The sequence below is a fragment of the Coregonus lavaretus genome, assembly GCF_964263955.1.
Source record: "Coregonus lavaretus genome assembly, chromosome: 31".
NCBI classification, from domain to species: Eukaryota; Metazoa; Chordata; class Actinopteri; order Salmoniformes; family Salmonidae; genus Coregonus; species Coregonus lavaretus.
The window spans coordinates 17,048,672-17,071,171 of record NC_140018.1 but is presented as its reverse complement, the minus strand read 5'-3'; the positions used below and the strand labels follow the sequence as shown (position 1 = coordinate 17,071,171).

Genomic DNA, 22,500 nt, shown 5'->3' with positions numbered 1-22,500 from the left:
AACACTACACCTCAAAGAGGAAGAACAGAGTAACTACCACCCTATGACCCTACCCATAACACTCCAACTAAGGTTAGTAACACAGGCCTCCTTGTGCCCATCTCCTGCAGTCCATCTAGCCTGCTAGTCCATAACCTCAGACCTCCATGCCCAGATCACTCCCAGTTATGATATCTTCCTGCTGTATAATTGAGCTCTTCATCAGTACTCTGTGTGTGCAGGCAGTGGTGCAGTCAGCCCCCGGGTCCTCCTGATGTCATTAATGTGTGATTAGGGCCAGTGGGGAGCATCAGTTAGGAGGTTAAAGAGCCCCTGACAGCCCTCATCATGGCCCAGGAAACCCAGAGACGAACGCAGGGGCGAGCGCAGATGGGGCGAGGGAGATGCGTTGCCAAAGCCATAACTGTTATTCCTCCTCACCTCCAAAAACTGTCATCCCCTAATGACGCACGCACACACACCCACACACACACATGCGTGCACGGGCAGACATACACACATACACGCATGCACGCTCACACATGCACACACTGATTCAGTCACTTTTTCATTCAGCTCAAAATGCCTACTATTGGCAAGAAACATATAAATATTGTTTCAACCAGATTTATTGGTGGGTCTCTGTGTACAGTAGGTGATATGAAAGTCAGTATCATGGGTCTGCCTTTACTGAAAGGTCTATATCATAGGCTTTGTAGTGCAGGCTAAAGCCTAATTGTTTGGAAAATAGACACAGACCAATAGGCAAGTCTCCTGAGAACATTTGTGATGGGACAAAGTAGCTTGAATGAACTAAGACAAACGCCAATAGCCTACACAAGGCTGCCAAGCAAATTGACTTAAGCAGTCCACAATAAAAGTCCAATAGCCCTATAGCCGTATAGGATTCCTTTAAGTTGTCATCTTTAATACATGAGGTCCCCTGTAGCTCAGTTGGTAGAGCATGGCGCTTGCAACACCAGGGTTGTGGGTTCGTTTCCCATGGCGGGCCAGTATGAAAATGTATGCACTCACTAACTGGATAAGAGCGTCTGCTAAATGACTAAAATGTAAAAATGAGGTGATTTCATATTCCACAACACAACAAAGTCATTAAACTCAGAGGAGAGATTAAATATAAATCAAGCATTGTACCTCTGTCCCTCTCTCTTCTCTCTCCCCTCCCCAGCGAACAGGTGGCCCAGTTGAATGAGGAGGGCGCTCTAACTTGGCTGTCACTGTGTTTTCCGACAGAACCGCTGCCTTCTAAAGCCAAACCGCAGTGAATTATACATCTATGGCAGTAATTCTCTCAGAGGAGGTAGAGAGAGAGGGATGGATTAAAAGAGAGCGAGCGAGAGAGAGAGAGAGAGAGAGAGAGAGAGATTAATGGCCGAACTGTTTGTTTTTGACGCACCGATCATTGGCTCTGGTTTCCGCCCGCCGCTTATTGGCTTTTCAGAATGCATTTATTTATTTCGTTAACAAGAGAGAGCGGGTGCGCGGCTGTCACTTTCTTGGCTCGCTCAGCACCACAGCAGACCTGTCATCTCGTGCACCGTGGCATGCGCCTTTGAACCCCGCCACGGACTACAGCGCGGGAATATTAATAGGCGACAAGCAAGACTTTAAAAATAGGACGAGTAGGTCTATGTCACAGGGCTCATGTCAACTTCTCTTTGTTCGCTACCACGATCTGCTATACACAAGAATGTCTGGACAATGGACACCGAAAGTAAATTATAAAAGAGAAAATCCTACTTACTTTTAATTCTCAACCTGTGAACGTTTTTCTTTCAGGATACACCTGTAGGCTAGAAAAAGTTTTACAAATAGGGAGTCATTTAAAAGAGATCACTTCTGTGTGAGAGCACATACTTCACTCCCACTGGACAGTGCCCAAATGTTTATTTGTCTGAGCTATGGAATATTTCACAACACATCAAACTTCTGAACTGTAGTCTGACAAACAGGTCTGAATGGTCTTGATTCAGAGAGCCGTTCAGCGCCAGCCAAGCCCAATAAGGTTATTCAATTCGATTTCAACACTGTGCCCCTGTTCCAGCATAATCTGTCCGGGGGGTCATGACCTTTAGATCCCCTGCCTGCCTGCCTGTGGAATAAAGAAGACCTCAGGCTGGGATGACAGGAGAAGTCTTCCAAGGAGTTCATGTTACCAGATGTCATAATAACAAGAAGCTAGAGTTCCTTCCTGCTTTGTCTTGGAGGGGGTTTGGACAGGGGCAGACAGGATGTGCTGCTCTGCTGTGGCACAGCTGAAACTGAATATTATCTTCGGGGGGAATCTTGTTTCATGTTACTGTGCAGGGTCAGAGAGAGAACAGGGAGGTAGAGTACATTAGGATGAGGTACGTTGGTGCCTTGGCTGGGTCCGCTGTCACTATAGTTGACATGATTATGGTCGAGCTGTTCACTTTCTCTCCCCCCTCACACACTCACTGACTCACATGCCAATACAGGTGCACACACACACACACACACACACACACACACACACACACGCACACACACACACACACACACACACACACACACACGCACACACACACACACACGCACACACACACACGCACACGCACACACACACGCACACACACACACACGCATGCACACACACATACACACACAAACACACATATATATACCAATAAATGTATACCATACCAACTCACACTTACTACACACATACTACATATTCCCATATATATACAAACACACACACACTGACTCGCTGCACCTTCTCCCCTCTCCCTCCTCAGTCACACAGCGATTGAGAGGTCAATATCTCACTTTATCCCCCGCTACGTTTTCCTCTGTCACTCACGTCTCCCTCTCCATTCATGCTCCAGGTTTAGCCCAACAAAGGAGACTGTGGGGGAGCAGCCTAGCCTTCCGCTAAGGGCTAACGCTACAGTACGCTGCGCCGTGGCACTGCCCTCATGTCCGGGGCTTGACGGTTGTTTTGTGCTCGTCCGTCAGCCCAGACCTGGGCCCTGAAGAAACCTTCAGTCAGCGCCTCCTGCTCCCTGAAAGGAGGGATTCACACACCGCTGAAATATTCATGGAGGGAGGGAGGATGAAGAGAGGGTACCTGGATCATGCTGACCTTTTGACCCTGTCCGTACCTGCAGGATGAGGGAGTTTTAGGGTTTGTTCAGAAAATAAGGTTCTGGAAACTGTGTATTGTAACTAACGCAACATCTGCCCTTTAAAGAGGTTGACATTCCAGTCATAATTTGTTGGTTGGTCATTGTAAAACAAAATACACTGAAACATTTTCAAAGATAGACTAAATCATTTATTTAGATAGAAGTGGTCAGTAGGCTTCAGTAAGAATTTTATTTGTTATATTGTTGTGTATCTTTATCCAAGTTCAGATTATTCTCTGTAGCTATTTGCTGTTGTTCTCTCCCTGCCTACATACGCTCTATCATTATGTTGTCTCATAAACATCTCATAAACACTCCCACAATGTTAACTTGAGCACTTTTAGCACAGAGGGAAAAGCGGATGGCTGTCCTGAGCCAAGCGCTAGCTAGGACAGAGACAGAGACATGGGAGATAGAGCTCGGGTCAGAAGTTTGACATTCCTGCAGGCAGTGTGTGTCTCGTCAGTGAACACGTTTGGATTCTTTTAACGGGAGTCGATACCCCCTTCCGCTTCCCAAGCACTCGCTGTGAGTTGAGCGAGGGTAATGTGATTGAACCGGGACAAAGGGAGCTCTTAAAAGCAGCCTTTTAACTGGGTGTGTGGACCCATATCAATACAGCAGTTGTTTTGTGCATGAGGAGATCAAATGAAGTGGCATCGGGTGATACGCAGGGAAGGAATGGAGAAAGATGGATTGAAATGACTAGGGGGCTGTTTAAAAAAGAAAAGTGTTTTCTGTTTTTGTGATGTAAAACACACACAGGCAATGTCTTTCTTTTTCTGCATGTCTCTTTCCTCATTCTCCCCTTCTCCCTCACAGACACACCTCACACCTCACACTTCACACTCACAGACACAGACACAGACACAGACACAGACACAGACACAGACACAGACACAGACACAGACAAAGACACACCACACACCTCACACCACACACCTCACACCTCACACCACATACCACACATCCAACACCTCAAACCTCACACCACACACCTCATACCTCACACCACATACAACACATCCAACACCTCACACCTCACACCTCACACCACACACCACACACCTCACACCTCACACCACACACCACACACCACACACCTCACACCTCACACCTCACACCACACACCTCACACCACACACCTCACACCTCACAACACAAACCTCACACCTCACACCTCACATCTCACACCTCACACCTCACACCTCACACCTCACACCTCACACCACACACCTCACACCTCACACCTCAAACCACACACCACACACCTCACACTACCTACCTCACACCACACACCTCACACCTCACACCACACACATCACACCACATACCTCACACCTCACACCATACACCTCACACCACACACCTCACACCTCACACCTCACACCACACACCTCACACCACACACCTCACACCACACACCTCACACCACACACCTCACATCTCACACCACACACCACACACCACACACCACACACCACACACCACACACACCTCACACCTCACACCACAGACCTCACACCACACACCTCACAACACACACCTCACACCACACACCTCACACCTCACACCTCACACCTCACACCTCAAACCACACACCACACACCTCACACCTCACACCACACACCTCACACCTCACACCTCACACCTCACACCTCACACCACACACCACACACCTCACACCACACACCTCACACGACACACGACACACCTCACACCACACACCACAGACCTCACACCACATACCTCACACCACACACCTCACACCTCACACCTCACACCTCACACCACACACCACACACCTCACACCTCACACCTCACACCTCACACCACACACCTCACACCACACACCACACACCTCAAACCACACACCGCACACCACACACCAGACACCACACACCACACACCACACACCACACACCTCACACCACACAACTCACACCACACACACCACACACCTCACACCACACACCACACACCACACACCACACACCTCACACCTCACACCTCACACCTCACACCTCACACCTCACACCACACACCTCACACCACACACCACACACCACACACCTCACACCACACACCTCACATTTCACACCTCACACCTCACACCACCAACCTCACACCACAAACCACACACCTCACACCTCACACCACATACCTCACACCACACACCACACAGCTCACACCACACACCACACACCACACCACACACCTCACACCACACACCACACACACCACACACACCACACACACCACACACACCACACACCACACACATCACACACGTAAACTCTTCAAGCGTATTTCAAATGCGCCAGGGCGCCTGTATCACTGTGTCAGACGAAAGGGCCAGCTCTTAGGAAACAGAGGGGACATCTGAGGGAGAGAGAGAGAGAGAGTCACAGAGGGAAAGAGAGAGAGAGAAGAGGCGCTGAGGGGGGGAGTGAGAGAGAAGGGGAGAGAAGGAGGGGGCACAAGCGCAGCTTTCAACTGCCTTTTGTGGGCCTCTCTGCAGATGTCACCAGCTGTTACCCCGCACGGAGGGTTCCAGAGCGCGGAACATCGCCTCCGGCCCCGTCCTCGGCCACCTTTCAAGTGTCAATCAGGGAGGAGGGAGGCAAGGGGGGAGCAGGGAGAGAGGGGGGGACGGGGGACGGGGGTGGGGGGGGGGCAGGCTGGGCTTCGGTCACTGTCCTGTGAACAGTGCCAGCAATTCGCCATTGATTTAGCCTCGCTCAATAACAGAGGGGATGGAGCCAGCCGTGTGCACAGACAAAGAGGCCTGTGGCAAGGTTAGCTGGAGATCACAGCGCTAGGCTAGCATGAACATTAGTTAGCCAGCATTGGTTAGCGTGGTTGAGCTGAGCGACATAGATGGCCCTGCCTGCTCCTTGGTGCAACAACACAACCGTGAGGGTGACCTGCAATTAGACATGAGGGTGGAGGGGTGGGGCGCAACGAGGAGAAAAGTTGTTTCACGACCGAAAGAGCAAACATAAAAGGGTGACATACGGTGTGATTGACAATAAGACAAACATTGTCTAGCAAAGAGGATAAAAAATGTGTTTAACACCGTTTAACCTTGAAGTGTCTGTCTACGGCTGACATGTTTCCCATGGTGCTCTCTGATATGGATTCAAAGGCACCTTTAACTACAGTACATCAATATCAGCTGTACTGTACATGACGGACTGAATGTTTAACCTTGTAATCCTCAGGGGAGTGTAGGGTCTGAATCCTCCAACGCCCAGCCACTACAGGGCATTTCCATGTAAAAAGACCCATGAGCACCAACATGTGAAGTTCATAGGAGCATGTCAAGTCTGGTGTCAAATGAAAGCTAAGAGTCTACAGTGCATTCGGAAAGTATTCAGACCCCTTGACCTTTTCCACATTTTGTTACGTTACAGACTTATTCTAAAATTGATTCAATATTATTTTTTTCTCATCAATCTACACACACTACCTCATAACGACAAATCGAAAACAGGTTTTTAGAAATGTTTGCGAATGTATTGAAAAATGAAATACCTTATTTACATAAGTATTCAGACCCTTTGCTATGAGACTCAAAATTGAGCTCAGATGCATCCTGTTTCCATTGATTATCCTTGAGATGTTTCGACCTGTGGTAACTTCAATTGATTGGACATGATTTGGAAAGGCATACACCTATCTATATAAGGTCCCACAGTTGAGAGTGCATGTCAGAGCAAAAACCAAGCCATAAGGTTGAAGGAATTGTCCGTAGAGCTCAGAGACAGGATTGTGTTGAGGCACAGATCTGGGGAAGGGTACCAAAAAATGTCTGCAGCATTGAAGGTCCCCAAGAACATAGTGGCCTCCATCATACTTAAATGGAAGAAGTTTGCAACCACCAAGACGTTTCCTAGAGCTGGCCGCCCAGCCAAACTAAGCAATCGGGGAAGAAGCAGTGGTGTACAGTACTTAAGTAAAAATACTTTAAAGTACTACTTAAGTAGTTTTTTGGGGTTTCTGTACTTTACTTTACCATTTATACAGTTGAAGTCGGAAGTTTACATACACCTTAGCCAAATACATTTAAACTCAGTGTTTCACAATTCCTGACAAATAATCCTAGTAAAAATTCCCTGTTTTAGGTCAGTTAGGATCACCACTTTATTTTAAGAATGTAAAATGTCAGAATAATAGTAGAGAGAATGATTTATTTCAGCTTTTATTTATTTAATCACATTCCCAGTGGGTCAGAAGTTTACATACACTCAATTAGTATTTGGTAGCATTGCCTTTAAATTGTTTAACTTGGGTGAAACGTTTCAGGTAGCCTTCCACAAGCTTCCCACAATGTTGGGTGAATTTTGGCCCATTCCTCCTGACAGAGCTGGTGTAACTGTCCTTACACATCTCTCTGGTCTTGGCTATTGTGGAGAGGTTGGAGTCTGTTTGATTGAGTGTGTGGACAGGTGTCTTTTATACAGGTAACGAGTTCAAACAGGTGCAGTTAATACAGGTAATGAGTGGAGAACAGGAGGGCTTCTTAAAGAAAAACAAACAGGTCTGTGAGAGCCGGAATTCTTACTGGTTGGTAGGTGATCAAATACTTAAGTCATGCAAATAAATGCAAATTAATTACTTAAAAATCATACAATGTGATTTTCTGGATTTTTGGATTCCGTCTCTCACAGTTGAAGTGTACCTATGATAAAAAATTACAGACCTCTACATGCTTTGTAAGTAGGAAAACCTGCAAAATCGGCAGTGTATCAAATACTTGTTCTCCCCACTGTAGATACTTTGTACCTGTTTCCTCCAGCATCTTCACAAGGTCCTTTGCTGTTGTTCTGGGATTGATTTGCACTTTTCGCACCAAAGTATGTTCATCTCTAGGAGACAGAACGCGTCTCCTTCCTGAGCGGTATGACGGCTGCGTGGTCCCATGGTGTTTATACTTGCGTACTATTGTTTGTACAGATTAATGTGGTACCTTCAGATGTTTGGAAATTGCTCCCAAGGATGAACCAGACTTGTGGAGGTCTACATAAAAAAAAAGTGAATTATAAGTGAAATAATCTGTCTGTAAACAATTATTGGAAAAATTACTTGTGTCATGCACAAAGTAGATGTCCTAACCGACTTGTTAACAAGAAATTTGTGGAGTGGTTGAAAAACGAATTTTAATGACTCCAACGGGGGGCCAGTATGAAAATGTATGCACTCACTAACTGTAAGTCGCTCTGGATAAGAGCATCTGCTAAATGACTAAAATGAAAAAAAAAAAAAATATCAACTTCCACTTGATTTATGGCAACATTTACTTTTACTTCACTACATTCCTAAAGAAAATTATGTAATTTTTACTCCATACATTTTCCCTGACACCCAAAAGTACTCGTTACATTTTGACAGGAAAATGGTCCAATTCACACACTTATCAGGAGAACATCCCTGGTCATCCCTACTGCCTCTGATCTGGCGGACTCACTAAACACATGCTTTGTTTACTGTAACCAGCATCCACTGAGCACCGACCAACGCTGAAAAGTAGGTGAAATGTTATTTCAATATCCACAGACGTTGTCAAGGTGTCATGTCGTACCTGACACTCCATTATTACTGCAGACATCTTTGAATCTTAATTTGGAGCAGATGTTTAACAGAGTTTTTAGAAAATGTGGTCACATAAAAAACTGGGGGAGATTTTACAGAAATTCTGTTACCAAACTTTGCATCTGCACAGTTCTTCCAGTAAATGTGTTTCTGTACCATTTTCAGTGTAATTTGTTAAAGTAGTCATTGTGCATAGAGTTGTATAGTTTTTTAAATCAACGGTTTTTGTTTGGCATACATTTTGAAGTGAACAATCTGCGCAATTCTGTTACAGTGGAATTGCCCTACAGTAAATCACCCAGACAGGGTCACTAGTAAAAACCTCTTCAGACAGGAACACAAACAATGGCTTTATGGTTGACGTTGGCAGACGACACCGCGTCAAAATGGCCGACGCTGTCACATTGAGGTGATACAACTCAGCGACTGAGAAAACATCAGTTTATTCCTTGTCTTCTAGCTGACTACCAGACTGTCGCAGGACTGTGTGTTCCTTACTGTTACACTTATCAGGCTGGCTAAGTGGGTCCATTATACAGGCAATTGCCTCTGACCTCCTGATAACCTCTGTAAAACAAAGGCCTTTGAAGAGGAGAGGAACTGGCCGTTTCATCTGATTTATGTCTTCCAAAAGCAAAATGGCCGACTCAGAGGTCCCAGACCATGGTTGACCTTGGTGTTTCCTGTCACCTCCTTGTGTCTGTGAGTCACCCAGGGGTTAGACACACACACACAAACACACACACACACACACACGCATATGTGTACTTCCCATGTCTGCTCTTCTCTCAACACCTCGTCATGGAGAAGAATCGTCCTGAGTGGCCATTGAGAACACCCGTCATAAAAACAGCCCTGCAGGTCACACTCTCAAAGGCCACCGCTGACCCAGACTGGGTTAACTTCTTCATTGCAGTCAATGTAATTATAGAACGTCTACTCAATATCTAGTCAATAGAAATGTATGGAGACAGAGTGTTTGAATGGGAGGAAGTTGTGGTTATTTGTGTTGGGGATTTACCCCTATCTATCTACACATGAACTCTGGTTAACTCAAGAATCATGATAGTAGACACGATACCATTGTGGGGCATATTTAGGGTGAGGTTTGTTGTGTAACTTAAGATACATGTAATTTCATTTTGAATGCCTAAAATCTAGCACAGCATAAAATTGCTTTAGGTGATCTCATCCTAAAACATGTCTTATCCATTAAGACAACATGAAACGTGTTTTATCTATGATAACAATAATGATAAAGTATTTCTTTCTAGGGTTCTTTACCGGTCTGAGCAACTGGTACGTTTACTGCTCATTATAAACCAATCAAAAAGCGATTTCCTCTGTCTTCTATGGAGATGACCCTCTTCATGTTACAGTTGGAAACAATGGGGGGCCAAATCACTTCTGCCCGTCAGACATGTAACTAAACACAACTTCAGACGAGCCACAAACACTTTTCCGAGAGGTAATATCCATGAGCATAAATCAACTGTGTCATAAATCAAAAGAATGACCCCCCCCATACCAACCTCTACCCCCATCCCCTCTTCCATAACTCCCCCCTTCCTCTCTCCTTCCCTCTGTAGCCTGTCTCTGTACCCACTGTGTACCCTCTGGTAGAAAGGTAACTTTCCAACAGCAATCAACCACGTCATCAATCAAAAGAATGACCCCAAACCCCACACGTCATGGCCCCCTTTCTCTCTGCATCCTCGACCTTCCACCTCCCTCTCTTCCCCTCCCTTCCCTCCCTATATTGAGCCTGCCACCAGAGGTCAATCAAACACATCAGAAATAAAAGTATCCCAAAAGTCCCCCAATACAATCCCCTCCCTGTGCCGCCCTCTCCTCTCCTGGTTACCCACCACCAGAAGTCAGATCCTCTTCCTCGGTGGGTGTGAGTGTTCGCCCCCAGGGGGTCGGGTCACCTCGAGGTCCTGGGGCAGGAGGGGAGGGGTTGATGGTACCAGAGGTCTCTCTCGGTGACACTGTGACTGAAAGTCCCCTCTGTTCCGCTCCGCTCTGCTCTGTTCTAAGCCTGCAGTGTTGCTCTGTGTTTTTCTGCCCCCTGCAAAGTGAAAAATAGCAGGAAACGTATATCTGTCAGTGTCCATTCAGGAGATCACCTGTAAGGAAACGGAGCGGCCAGTAAGTGCTGACACAATCATCCCTGTGCCTAGCAACACATCCTGGTTCCGGCCCAGACGCGCGGGACTGTACAGTACGTCTGAGCCTCACAGCTTCCTGCCTTAGAGGATAGGGGGAGACAGGGGGGAGACAGGGGGGAGACAGGGGAGAGAGAGGGGGGAGACAGGGGAGAGACGGGGGAGACAGGGGGGAGACAGGGGAGAGAGAGGGGAGAGTTTCTTCTTTGATTCAGAAGAAAGGAATGAAAATGTGTTTGTTTGCATGTGTAGAGGACGGGTAGAGGAAATGTGTGGTGTAAAGTGACAGAAGTTATCGTGACTGAACATTGTGATGCGAAACAGAGCCAGTCTGCTGAAGACAAAATCAGTAGCATTGTCATAACAGAACGTTTCCTGTTATAGTTGTCTATGGAGTGGTTCAAATGGAAGTTAAAGGATTCAAATCTGTTTCTGTGCAAAAAAGGGTTAGAGGAAATGTAGAGCGCAAGACAAACTAAAATAAGTGATCTCAACAAGATATTTAATACCCAATCAGCTATGGAGGGGCTAATATAGTCGAAAATAAACTTGTCCACCACGTGAGATTACTTGATTATCTCCTGAAATATAACTTACTATAAAGTCACAGTTAATGATAAGGTTGTTAATGATGCCCTGATGACACTCTTCAGCATAGCCACTAACATCTGTTGAAAGTGTCTCTCTCAGCCTAGCTTAAAGCAGATTTGATATACATGTTCATCAGTCACGCATGTTTCTGTGTTCTGGGCTACTTTTTCTTAACCCTGACTCAGCACAGAGAGCAGCGTTTGATCTTCTCTGGTGTTGTGATGTTGTGTTCCTCCCATTACAAAGAGTGACTCCAGAATACCAGGAAATGGGGTCCCTGGAGAGGAGGGGCAGAGACCCTGTTTATCCCAATCACAACGCACGGCGTGACCAACGACCCAGCCCTGCACCTGGCCTAGTGAGGTGCCAAGCACGCACACACACATTAAGCACACATCCACACGCACACGTACACGTACACGCACCCACGCACACACGCACACACACACACACACACACACACACACACACACACACACACACACACACACACACACACCTCATATCCCTTTCCTTGCATATGAAGGTGTGTGTTAACATTACCAGTACCTCACAGAGACACAGCTACTCAGACACACTGGTCACCTGAATGGACGGTAGCTGACACTACATTATATACACTGAGTGTACAAAACATTATGAACACCTGCTCTTTCCATGACAGACTGAGCAGATGAATCCAGTTGAAAGCTATGATCCCTTATTGATGTCACTTATTAAATCCACTTCAATCAGTGTAGATGAAGGGGAGGAGAGAGGTTAAATAAGGATTTTTAAGCCTTGAGACAGTTGAGACATGGATTGTGTATGTGTGCCATTCAGAGGGTGAATGGGCAAGACAAAATATTTAAGTGCCTTTGAATGGGGTATGGTAGTAGGTGCCAGGCGCACCGGTTTGTGTCAAGAACTGCAATGTTGCTGGGTTTTTCACACTCAATAGTTCCCTTTCCCACCTGGACAAGAGGAACACCTACGTGAGAATGCTATTCATTGACTACAGCTCAGCATTCAACACCATAGTGCCCTCTAAGCTCATCACTAAGCTAAGGATCCTGGGACTAAACACCTCCCTCTGCAACTGGATCCTGGACTTCCTGACGGGCCGCCCCCAGGTGGTAAGGGTAGGTAACAACACATCTGCCACACTGATCCTCAACACGGGGGCCCCTCAGGGGTGCGTGCTCAGTCCCCTCCTGTACTCTCTGTTCACCCATGACTGCATGGCCAGGCACGACTCCAACACCATCATTAAGTTTGCCGACGACACAACAGTGGTAGGCCTGATCACCGACAACGATGAGACAGCCTATAGGGAGGAGGTCAGAGATCTGGCCGTGTGGTGCCAGGACAACAACCTCTCCCTCAACGTGACCAAGACAAAGGAGATGATTGTGGACTACAGGAAAAAAAAGAGGACTGAGCACGCCCCCATTCTCATCGACGGGGCTGTAGTGGAACAGGTTGAGAGCTTCAAGTTCCTTGGTGTCCACATCACCAACGAACTATCATGGTCCAAACACACCAAGACAGTCGTGAAGAGGGCACGACAAAGCCTATTCCCCCTCAGGAGACTAAAAAGATTTGGCATGGGTCCTCAGATCCTCAAAAAATTCTACAGCTGCACCATCGAGAGCATCCTGACTGGTTGCATCACCGCCTGGTATGGCAACTGCTTGGCCTCTGACCGCAAGGCACTACAGAGGGTAGTGCGTACGGCCCAGTACATCACTGGGGCAAAGCTCCCTGCCATCCAGGACCTCTATACCAGGCGGTGTCAGAGGAAGGCCCTCAAAATTGTCAAAGACTCCAGCCACCCTAGTCATAGACTGTTCTCTCTGCTACCGCACGGCAAGCGGTACCGGAGTGCCAAGTCTAGGTCCAAAAGACTTCTCAACAGCTTCTACCCCCAAGCCATAAGACTCCTGAACAGCTAATCATGGCTACCCGGACTATTTGCACTGCCCCCCCACCCCATCCTTTTTACGCTGCTGCTACTCTGTTAAGTATTTATGCATAGTCACTTTAACTCTACCCACATGTACATATTACCTCAACTACCTCAACTAGCCGGTGCCCCCGCACATTGACTCTGCAACGGTACCCCCCTGTATATATAGCCTCCCTACTGTCACTTTATTTTACTGTATATATAGCCTCCCTACTGTCACTTTATTTTACTTCTGCTCATTTTTTCTCAACACTTTTTTGTTGTTGTTGTTTTATTCTTACTTTTTTTGTTTAAAATAAATGCACTGTTGGTTAAGGGCTGTAAGTAAGCATTTCACTGCAATGTCTGCACCTGTTGTATTCGGCGCATGTGACCAATAAAATTTGATTTGATTTGATTTTGTGTGTATCAAGAATGGTCCACCACCCAAAGGACATCCAGCCAACTTGACACAACTTTGGGAAGCATTGGAGTCAACATTGGCCAGCATCCCTGTGGAACGCTTTCGACATCTTGTAGAGTCTATGCCCTGATGAATTGAGGCTGTTCTGAGGGTTAAAGGGAGGGGAGGGGGGGGCGATCTCACGATTTCCACGAGATGGGCCTGCTGCAAAGTGAATATTGTCTATATTGTAAAGATTCATGAAAACTGAAACTTACTTTTGGTCTTAATTTAAGGTTAGGTTTAAAATCCGATTTTATGACTTTTTGGCTGTGCCAGCTAGTGACCAAGATTCATGACAATAAATGCCAACCTGCACAGTATATGGGCAAAAGGTGAGACTTCCTCTGTGCTTTCTCTGAATCCAAGGGGGTGTATTATTTTGATGGTGGTGCAGGATAATGAGTTTTATTCAGATTCCCCCTTGGGGGCCTAGGGCTTTTATATGTGTAGGCTCCCATCCAGGAAACATATGTTACGCTCCTACTAAAAATACACCAAACACTACTAACCATGTTGTACCCCTGCCATAGAATTCACTTTGGCACAGAGGGCCAGCATTGTGGGGGCGGTGAAAAGAAGACCAGGTCTCACATCCTTTGTGCTGTGAGGACCGAGGAGTCACATTGCAGACTGGTGGAATCAAAGACTTGCCAGCCCAAAACTTTCAACAAAGTTTTTTTCCTTGGGGTTCAGACAGGAGGGCTGGGGAGTTGTCACCACACCCTTTCTGTCTTTCACTATTCCTTTCTTCCTTTCCATCCCTCCATCCCAGTCTCTTTTTCTCACACTTCTTTCTTGCTGTTCCTTCCTAGATTTATCTCTCTCTCCGTCTTAGTCTTAGTCTTTTTCTTTCTCACTGTCATCCCTCTTCTTGATCTTTCTCTCACTTTAGGACTTTAGGGGTCCGTTGGGAGGGACTCTCTGTCTCTCCGCCCCCGCCCCCGCCCCCCACCCACCCACTCTCTGTGTCTCTCCACCCCAGCCCCCGCCCCCCACCCACCCACCCACTCTCTGTGTCTCTCCACCCCCCGCCCCCCACCCACCCACTCTCTGTGTCTCTCCACCCCAGCCCCCGCCCCCCACCCACCCACTCTCTGTGTCTCTCTCCTGCTCTCTCTGTATAATGTGTCCCTGGTGCCAACTCTAGAGGAGCCCCATTGTCTCTTTGACCGAAGCACCTGTCACCACAGTGTTAAGGGGGAGCAGGGAGCAGAGAGCACTGAGCTTATAAATGAACTGGAGACATCTTAACCCAAATGAGTCACAACGTGACGCCGGCGCAATTTGTACTTCAAACCCTTTTAAACATTGTGTGTTTGAGCTACAGACTTTTGGGTTGTACCATTGGATTTGTCTAGTTCTTCTGCATCCGTTGGTATCCACCATTAGTATGTGTGAGCTAGACATAAGGCGATCCCGAAGGGGCCTGGGGCCGGGTCTTTTTACAAAAACGTCTGTAGGGCCAGAATAGTTTGAGTTACAAACTTTCTATGAAAAACTGAGACTCTCACAAACACACACATGCTTTGCTACACAAAAACCATTAGAAGGTAAGCGGTTCCTCTACATAGAAGATCATAGGAAATCCCAGGACATACTGTCTATAATACTGTAATAAGCTCACATAGTTGCTGTCACAAACTCCAAACTCCACACAGTTGTCACTGATTAGTTGGATAATCATTTCCCACTGAGCAAACAATTTCTGTACTCACAGCATTCATATAATTCATTTCTATCAGGCTTTTGCTTTGGCGGACATTTGTCAATAAAACTCATGAATGCAACTGTTTATGTCAAATCGTTTTGTGTTCTACTTGTAGCCCTGGTTGTCCTGAAAAGAACATGGAAAATATCTTCATTGTGAGGCTAAATATAAGGCCTGGACATGCAGAGAAATGAAAGTCAGATAAATGAAAATATGATTTTTGCTGGGGTCTTAGGACTGATAGGGTTAACGCAATCTACTCACGTTCACATACGCTGTTTCATAGATCCGGTTTTACATGGCCCATATGCCTGCGCACTAGCATTCAGTGCCCACTGGAGCCCTGCACGAGCACGTCATCCAGAAACATGACAGACAGTTGATGAATAGAAAATGTTAATATCTTTGGCTGTGAGTGATGTAGAAAAACATTTGCCTCTAAGACAATTACTTGAGTAATTTAATGGATATTTTGTGCACAAAGGTGATGGCTAAGAGTCTTATTTTCAATTTTCAAATTTGACTTCTCTACGGGAATTGTCTTTCTGGGCCAGACATCAGTTCAAGGGGGAGTGGAGGGTGCTAGTGGAGTAGGGTGCCCCCAACAGGCCCCTGACTGCATGGACAGACCAAACTACATGGACAGACCCCCCCCCCCCCCCCCCCAAACACACACACACACACACACCCACACTATTGGTTTTCATGAGGTGAGGGTGGCATCAAAGGTCCTACTATGTGTGCGATCCTGGAGCAAAGATAATTTGAGCTGCTAAACAGCTGAGTGTCAAAGAGCTTTTATCAAGGGTCACGGCGCCCAGACTGTTCCCCCTTACTCCCCCCCAAACACACACACTCACATACACACGTTCATGAACACGCAAACGTACACACGCACACACACACACACTTCTTCCATCTACCCCTCTTCCCTCCCTCACCCTTTCCAGACACACAGCGGACTCAGCTGTTGCGTCTTCTCACTTTTAGTGTACATGACAAGAGCATGTGATGAGGACATGCTACAGCGGCACTGTTTGAGTGTGTGTGTGTGTTTGTGTGTGTGTGTCTGTGTGTGGTGCGCGCGTGTGCTTGCGTGTGCACGTGTGTTTTCACACTTGTGTGCATGGTGATATGCTGTCATAGTCAACAAGGGCACAGTAGCAGACTGACTATTTGGGTGCCAGCCTGGATGCTAGCCTGCTTGTATGGTCTACTACCTCTGGGTTTTCACTTCGCCCTGCATCTCTGTCTGTCTGTCTGTCTGTCTGTCTGTCTGTCTGTCTGTCTGTCTGTCTCTTTGTAGCTATCTGTCTACAGTCTCTTTCTCTCTCGCTCTCTCTCTCTGTTGAACTCGCTATTTCTACACCATTTTGGTGACTGACTGGATATTTATATGTACTTGCCTGTCTATGTCTACAGAATGTCCATTGTTTCTTGACTTAACTGTCTGTCAACCTTTTATTAAACCCATTTCATGCTATCGTTCATGACTTGTGATTTTCAAACTGGGATCATTCTGATAAGTACGTATAATTTAGAAAGAATACTACACAACAATCACCTGTTCCATCATATCATTAGGGTTTACTGCCTGTGTTATTCTCAGTCATCGTTTTCTAGAAAACTCCATTACCGGAACCCGAGTCTGTGTCTTGCTAAATAGAGAAATGATAACAGTGATTTACAGTAGTTTGGAATAGGTTGTTTCAAGGCTACGTCAGGGCTAAATGGCAATGTTTAAGATGCCTCACTCCTGCCAACCATGACAGACAAAGGCTATTGTCTGACCACAAATGTACTAGAGTCATTAAGATAATTAATGCCTCTATTACAGGGTGCATGGGGCTGATGTTGCTGTGTTAAGAGACCAGGATACGACAGACATGCAGGACTTACAAGTCCGCAAACAGACCAATAAAAGTTTAGAAACGAATGCATTACGAGGTGTTACTATAGTATGGTATGTAAGGAGCAATCAACGAGGGGCTATGCGTTCACTGGAAAATAAAGAATGACGTGGAAGGTGTGTTCCAGGACACTTACTTTCCAGAGAACGCATAGAGCCTTGAGTTAATTATCCCTTTCATACCATGGCTATAATTTAACACATTTGCCAGTAGAAATGTATTCATTTGTCAGTAGAAATGTAACAACATCCACTGAAGTAGCTAGCAAGTTTACTAGCTAGCTAGCTAGCTACAGTAGTTGCCTTGGTAATCTCAGACTTGCTAGCTTAGCTAACCAAATAGCTTGCTATTATGAAAATCGAATTCAACAATGCCAAAACAATAATGTTTTCAATTCACATTTTGCTTTCAAAAGCAGCTCAAACATACAACATGTAAGAATGAACTTCATAGCCATTGAATTATACATTGTAATTATACCGTGTGTTATAGGGAAATAATGCACGCTCTAGAATGCCCTTCAAGCCTGTCAGAAACGAGTATTCAACAATGCCATGGTATAATATAATGTATTGTAATTTAGGGGGCAAACTACACAGCATTTCAGGTGAAGTCTGTTAGTGGTATACAATGACAAATGTCATAGTGTTACAACATGGTTGTCCCATATAATAATTCTGGCCTGGAAGGGTCTCAGTACATATGGTAAGCCTCTTAAAGTATACACTTGTCATGTTGAATCTACATTGCAATACTTACATTTGTGAGCGATACCAAATGCTCGCTTAGCCATAGCAACACACACATGCACACATACGCACACACGCATGAAAATACGCACGCATGCAACCACACGCAACCACACTTCCCCCTACCCCTCTACCCCAACACACATCTTTATCTAAATGAAAGCATGTTCAGATTACCATGCTAATGTCCCAGCATTGTGTACAAAACCACTTTACTGGTCTCATAAGACCCCCCCCCCCCTCCCCCCATCCTCTCAGTGCGGACCCGGATCCCCGGACTGACATTTGCAGCTCCTTTCCTCAGCTCAGTCGTCCTCCCTCCATCCCGACTGTATTCCGCAGGGCCATTATCTGCTCTTATCTCCTGCTAAGTCCCCCATCAGCCGCTCGCTGAGAAAATGGCCACATTGTTGCTCAGGAGGAGTTAAGACGCTCTTGGCTGCTCTGAAATGCACCCAGCAGATGTTGCCATTTGAGAGAGATTTATATGCCTGGCCCTTTTCTTAGGAGAGGGAGGGAGGGAGAGAAAGAGGGATGGATGGAGAGATGCATGCGTGGAGGGAGTGGAGGGAGGAGAGGTTTAAATATTAGAAGGCCAACAGCTGGTTGCTTATCCTGCCTTGAGTGCATTAACCTCCCTGGCCTGTTTTAGAGCAGGAGAAGGAGCCTGCCGGCATCTGGAGCCTCGCATGCTACAGGCTTAAGTGGGAACCATACGTTGCCGCGGACGACCGATGCCTCTGTCATCATGGCGATGGGAGGAGAAGTCCCATGGCGCTTGGATACGGAAGACACTGGTGATGCGCACTTGAGAAATCAAAGAGGACAGAGTGTCTTGCCCAAGGTTGATGGTTCCTTCTATAGGTAATGAACAAACTGTAGCAGCCTGAAATACATGATATGAATGTATCGGCCTATGGCAGGGTTTCATACCATACTTCCACCAGCAAACCAGACAACCAGTCGCCAACCAGTCTTACACATGCAGTCTTTTGGCGCTAGAAGACACACACACACACACACACACACACACACATACACACACCAGTGTTTCCCCATGTGTGTATCTTTCAACACATTTGAACATGTGGTGTTAGGGGAGTCAGGAGCTCCACTGTACACATTGTAAGTGAGTGTGTGCTGAAGAGTTATCTACAAGAGGACAGTGGGACAGTGACATTGACATTAGCCACGTTTCCCTATAGCTGGTGATAGCAGTACATGGCTCATAATAAGACCCATCCAAACCATAGAGGAGAATGAAACAACCTCCATGTATCTATAACCATCCATCTGTCCTTGAATATTGTGACCATGTTTTCTGTTGTATATGTATGTTGTGACACACAGAGGCAGTCTCCCACAGAGCGAACCCCAACAAGACAATTTAAAAGGCTTTACATGAACATGTCGTTAATTGATTTCACATCCACGACCACAGAAGGCTTTGTTTCTCTGAGATGCTGCTTGGACGGTCTGGCTAGGACAATGTAGCCACGTCCCTCGTCTCTTGTCTTGGCTGCTTCTGTTTCAATGTCATTGCTTTGATTTCATTCTTCAGAGCCCAATGGACAGGGAGTATTAGGGCCTTGTCTAGCCTCCACAGCAGACACTGGCGTCCGTTTCTTCCACTGCCTCAGTCCCACAGACAAGCATATCATGAACAGTGAACACACTTCCAATTCTCTCTTTAATTCTCCATGTTAGGAGATTAGAACAAATTGTTACATTCTAAGGGACAGATTTTGAAAATCAAGAAGTAAAAAAATTTATAATACAGTATCATCCCCTGTGTTTTGTTTGCAGGAAGTGGATAGAGATATTCTCCAGTCTAAATCTTTTATTGTGGCATTTGTTTGAAAAAAAAGAGAGAAAGAAATGGGACATATTTTAAAGCCTCTCAGTGTCACAGGAATTAAACGCGCAAAAGGATAAAAGCAGCTTAGACTGCTGAGAGTAAATGTAAGAGAACACACAATGGGATGGGTGTAAACGGCGGATTCTTCTCGGCTCTAAACTTATCAACCGCAGGCTTTGTCCTCAATCCAGTTAAGTGAGTCCCGAACACGCCCCTGTTGTGTCCCTTTAATGGTAGGAGAGTGACTTGTGCTGTCGCCTTTTCATGGGGATTACAGCTAAGTGCTTAAGTTGTAGGAAAACGTGGATTTAGTGATGGACAGAGGGAGAGGGAGAGAGGGAGAGAGGAGAGAGAGAGAGGGAGAGAGGGAGAGCGGAGAGAGGGAGAGAGGGAGAGAGGGAGAGAGGGAGAGAGAGAGGAGAGAGGGAGAGAGGGAGAGAGGGAGAGAGGGAGAGAGGGAGAGAGGGAAGCGGGAGAGCGGGAGAGAGGGAGAGAGGGAGAGAGGGAGAGAGGGAGAGAGGGCAGAAAAAGGACCCTTCTGAAGGATTTGTGGCAGGAACGCGTTTTCACTCCGTCTATCTGTCTGTAGTGGTGAGGAGATGGATAAAAAGGCCAACTGACACACACAGCTCTCTCTGTCTCCTGTTCTAATTAATTTCGCACTGTGCTGCCGTATGAGACTTGGCCCTGGGAGTGTCCGCTCCTGCAGTTTCAGCTCTCATCTCTCTCTGATGCCAGAAAATGACTCAATGTGCAGAAAAAGGACAACGTTTCAAAGAACTAACAAGGAAAGAAAGAAAATATATCAATACAAAAAAAAATTGAAGTGTGACATTTTACGAATTTGAATTTGGGGAGAAAGAGAGCGAGAGAGAGCAGGAGAGAGAGGAAGCGAGAAGGAGGTTAACAATGTCACAGACGATGGACGAGTGTCAGAGAGCGAAAGCCTCTCCTTGAGCCTCATGGGTGCGTCTCTCTCTCTCCTGGACAGCTGTGTGTGTAGGTAAACCCAGGAACACCTGTCCCTATTGTCCATGCCACACACAGGCACACACACCACTCCACTGAGTACACAACACCCAATACTGAGTAAAGATGAAGAAAGGGCCCATCCCAGGGTCGAGGTAAAACTTCCTATTCAGACGGTTGATTGTACAGCAGACATTACCAACCATCTTTTCTCTCTCAGGGCCTTGATGTGTTCCTCATAGCCACTGCAGAGCTATTGTCCCTACCTTTGTTGTGTTGTGTTTAAGCAGGATGATGATGGCGATAATGATGATGACGATGATGACGATGATGATGGTTTCTCTCTGCTAAGGCTGGAGGAGCAGCAGCTGCAGCAGAGAGGTTGAGAGAAACAAACACAATGACTCTGTTTACTCATGGAACAAAAAGGTACAATATGGGCTTCAATGTGTGTGTGTGTGTGTGTGTGTGTGTGTGTGTGTGTGTGTGTGTGTGTGTGTGTGTGTGTGTGTGTGTGTGTGTGTGTGTGTGTGTGTGTTTGTGTGTGTGTGTGTGTGTGTGTGTGTGTGTGAGGAGGGGGGAAAGAGTACGCGGAGGGCAGAGAAGGAAAGAAAGAGCGAGAGAGAGAGAGAGAGAGAGAGAGAGAGAGAGAGAGAGATAGAGAGAGAGAGAGAGAGAGAGAGAGAGAGAGAGAGAGAGAGAGAGAGAGAGAGAGAGAGAGAGAGAGAGAGAGAGAGAGAGAGAGAGAGAGAGAGAGAGAGAGAGAGGCTAGAGACAGCCATGTGAGGCTAGACAGCCACTGTTTTAATAAGGTTTTGCATCCGACTGAAGAAAGTGCATTTAGAGCCAGCAGAAAGATCAAGCACCAGCATCCAAAAAGACTGACAGAGAGAGAACCAGCTCTAAGTAGTTGAGCTCATGCAGTAATCCAGTGGTTTAGTGGCCGGGTGACTGTGGCCTGGCCACCATGTATTAAAGCAGAGAGCAGTAGGAGGTATTGCTATCAGACTCCTCTGGGCCAGAGACTCTAATGGCTGTGATTAAGCCCATCCAGACCTCTGCTTGGCTCTCTGTGGTAGTAGGGACTAAACCTTGTCTTACTCACAGAGACAAAAGCACAGCCTCAGGGATGGATAACACTATTAATCCGCCTGGCACACACAACAAGAAAAACACAGACACACACACACGACACACACATTCACACACACATACACACACACATACAAACACAAGTAGTGCACACCAGACAGGCACATTATATTGTTACACAACAACTCTCTAACTCTACTCTTTTCTATTCAACTACTCCAACTCTGTCTAATAAGTCATGTTGCTTTATTTGTTTTAGTGAGGAAAGGGTTAAGTCCGCTAGCTCACTCTCTCTGCCTTGGCTGGCTGTGCAGTAAG

The 22,500-nt window shown here is 46.3% G+C and overlaps 1 long non-coding RNA gene across 1 annotated transcript in view; it reads right to left on the bottom strand.

Annotated features, from left to right (window-relative positions):
• Positions 1 to 10,618: 10,618 nt before the first annotated feature.
• Positions 10,619 to 22,500, bottom strand: part of LOC311106635 — a 14,533-nt gene continuing 2,651 nt past the window's right edge. Inside the window, exons 2-3 of the long non-coding RNA XR_014610345.1 lie at positions 21,357 to 21,458; positions 10,619 to 10,815 (exon numbers count right to left, since the gene is read on the bottom strand). This is a non-coding gene — a long non-coding RNA (uncharacterized lncRNA). The remainder of the gene's footprint in view (positions 10,816 to 21,356; positions 21,459 to 22,500) is intronic.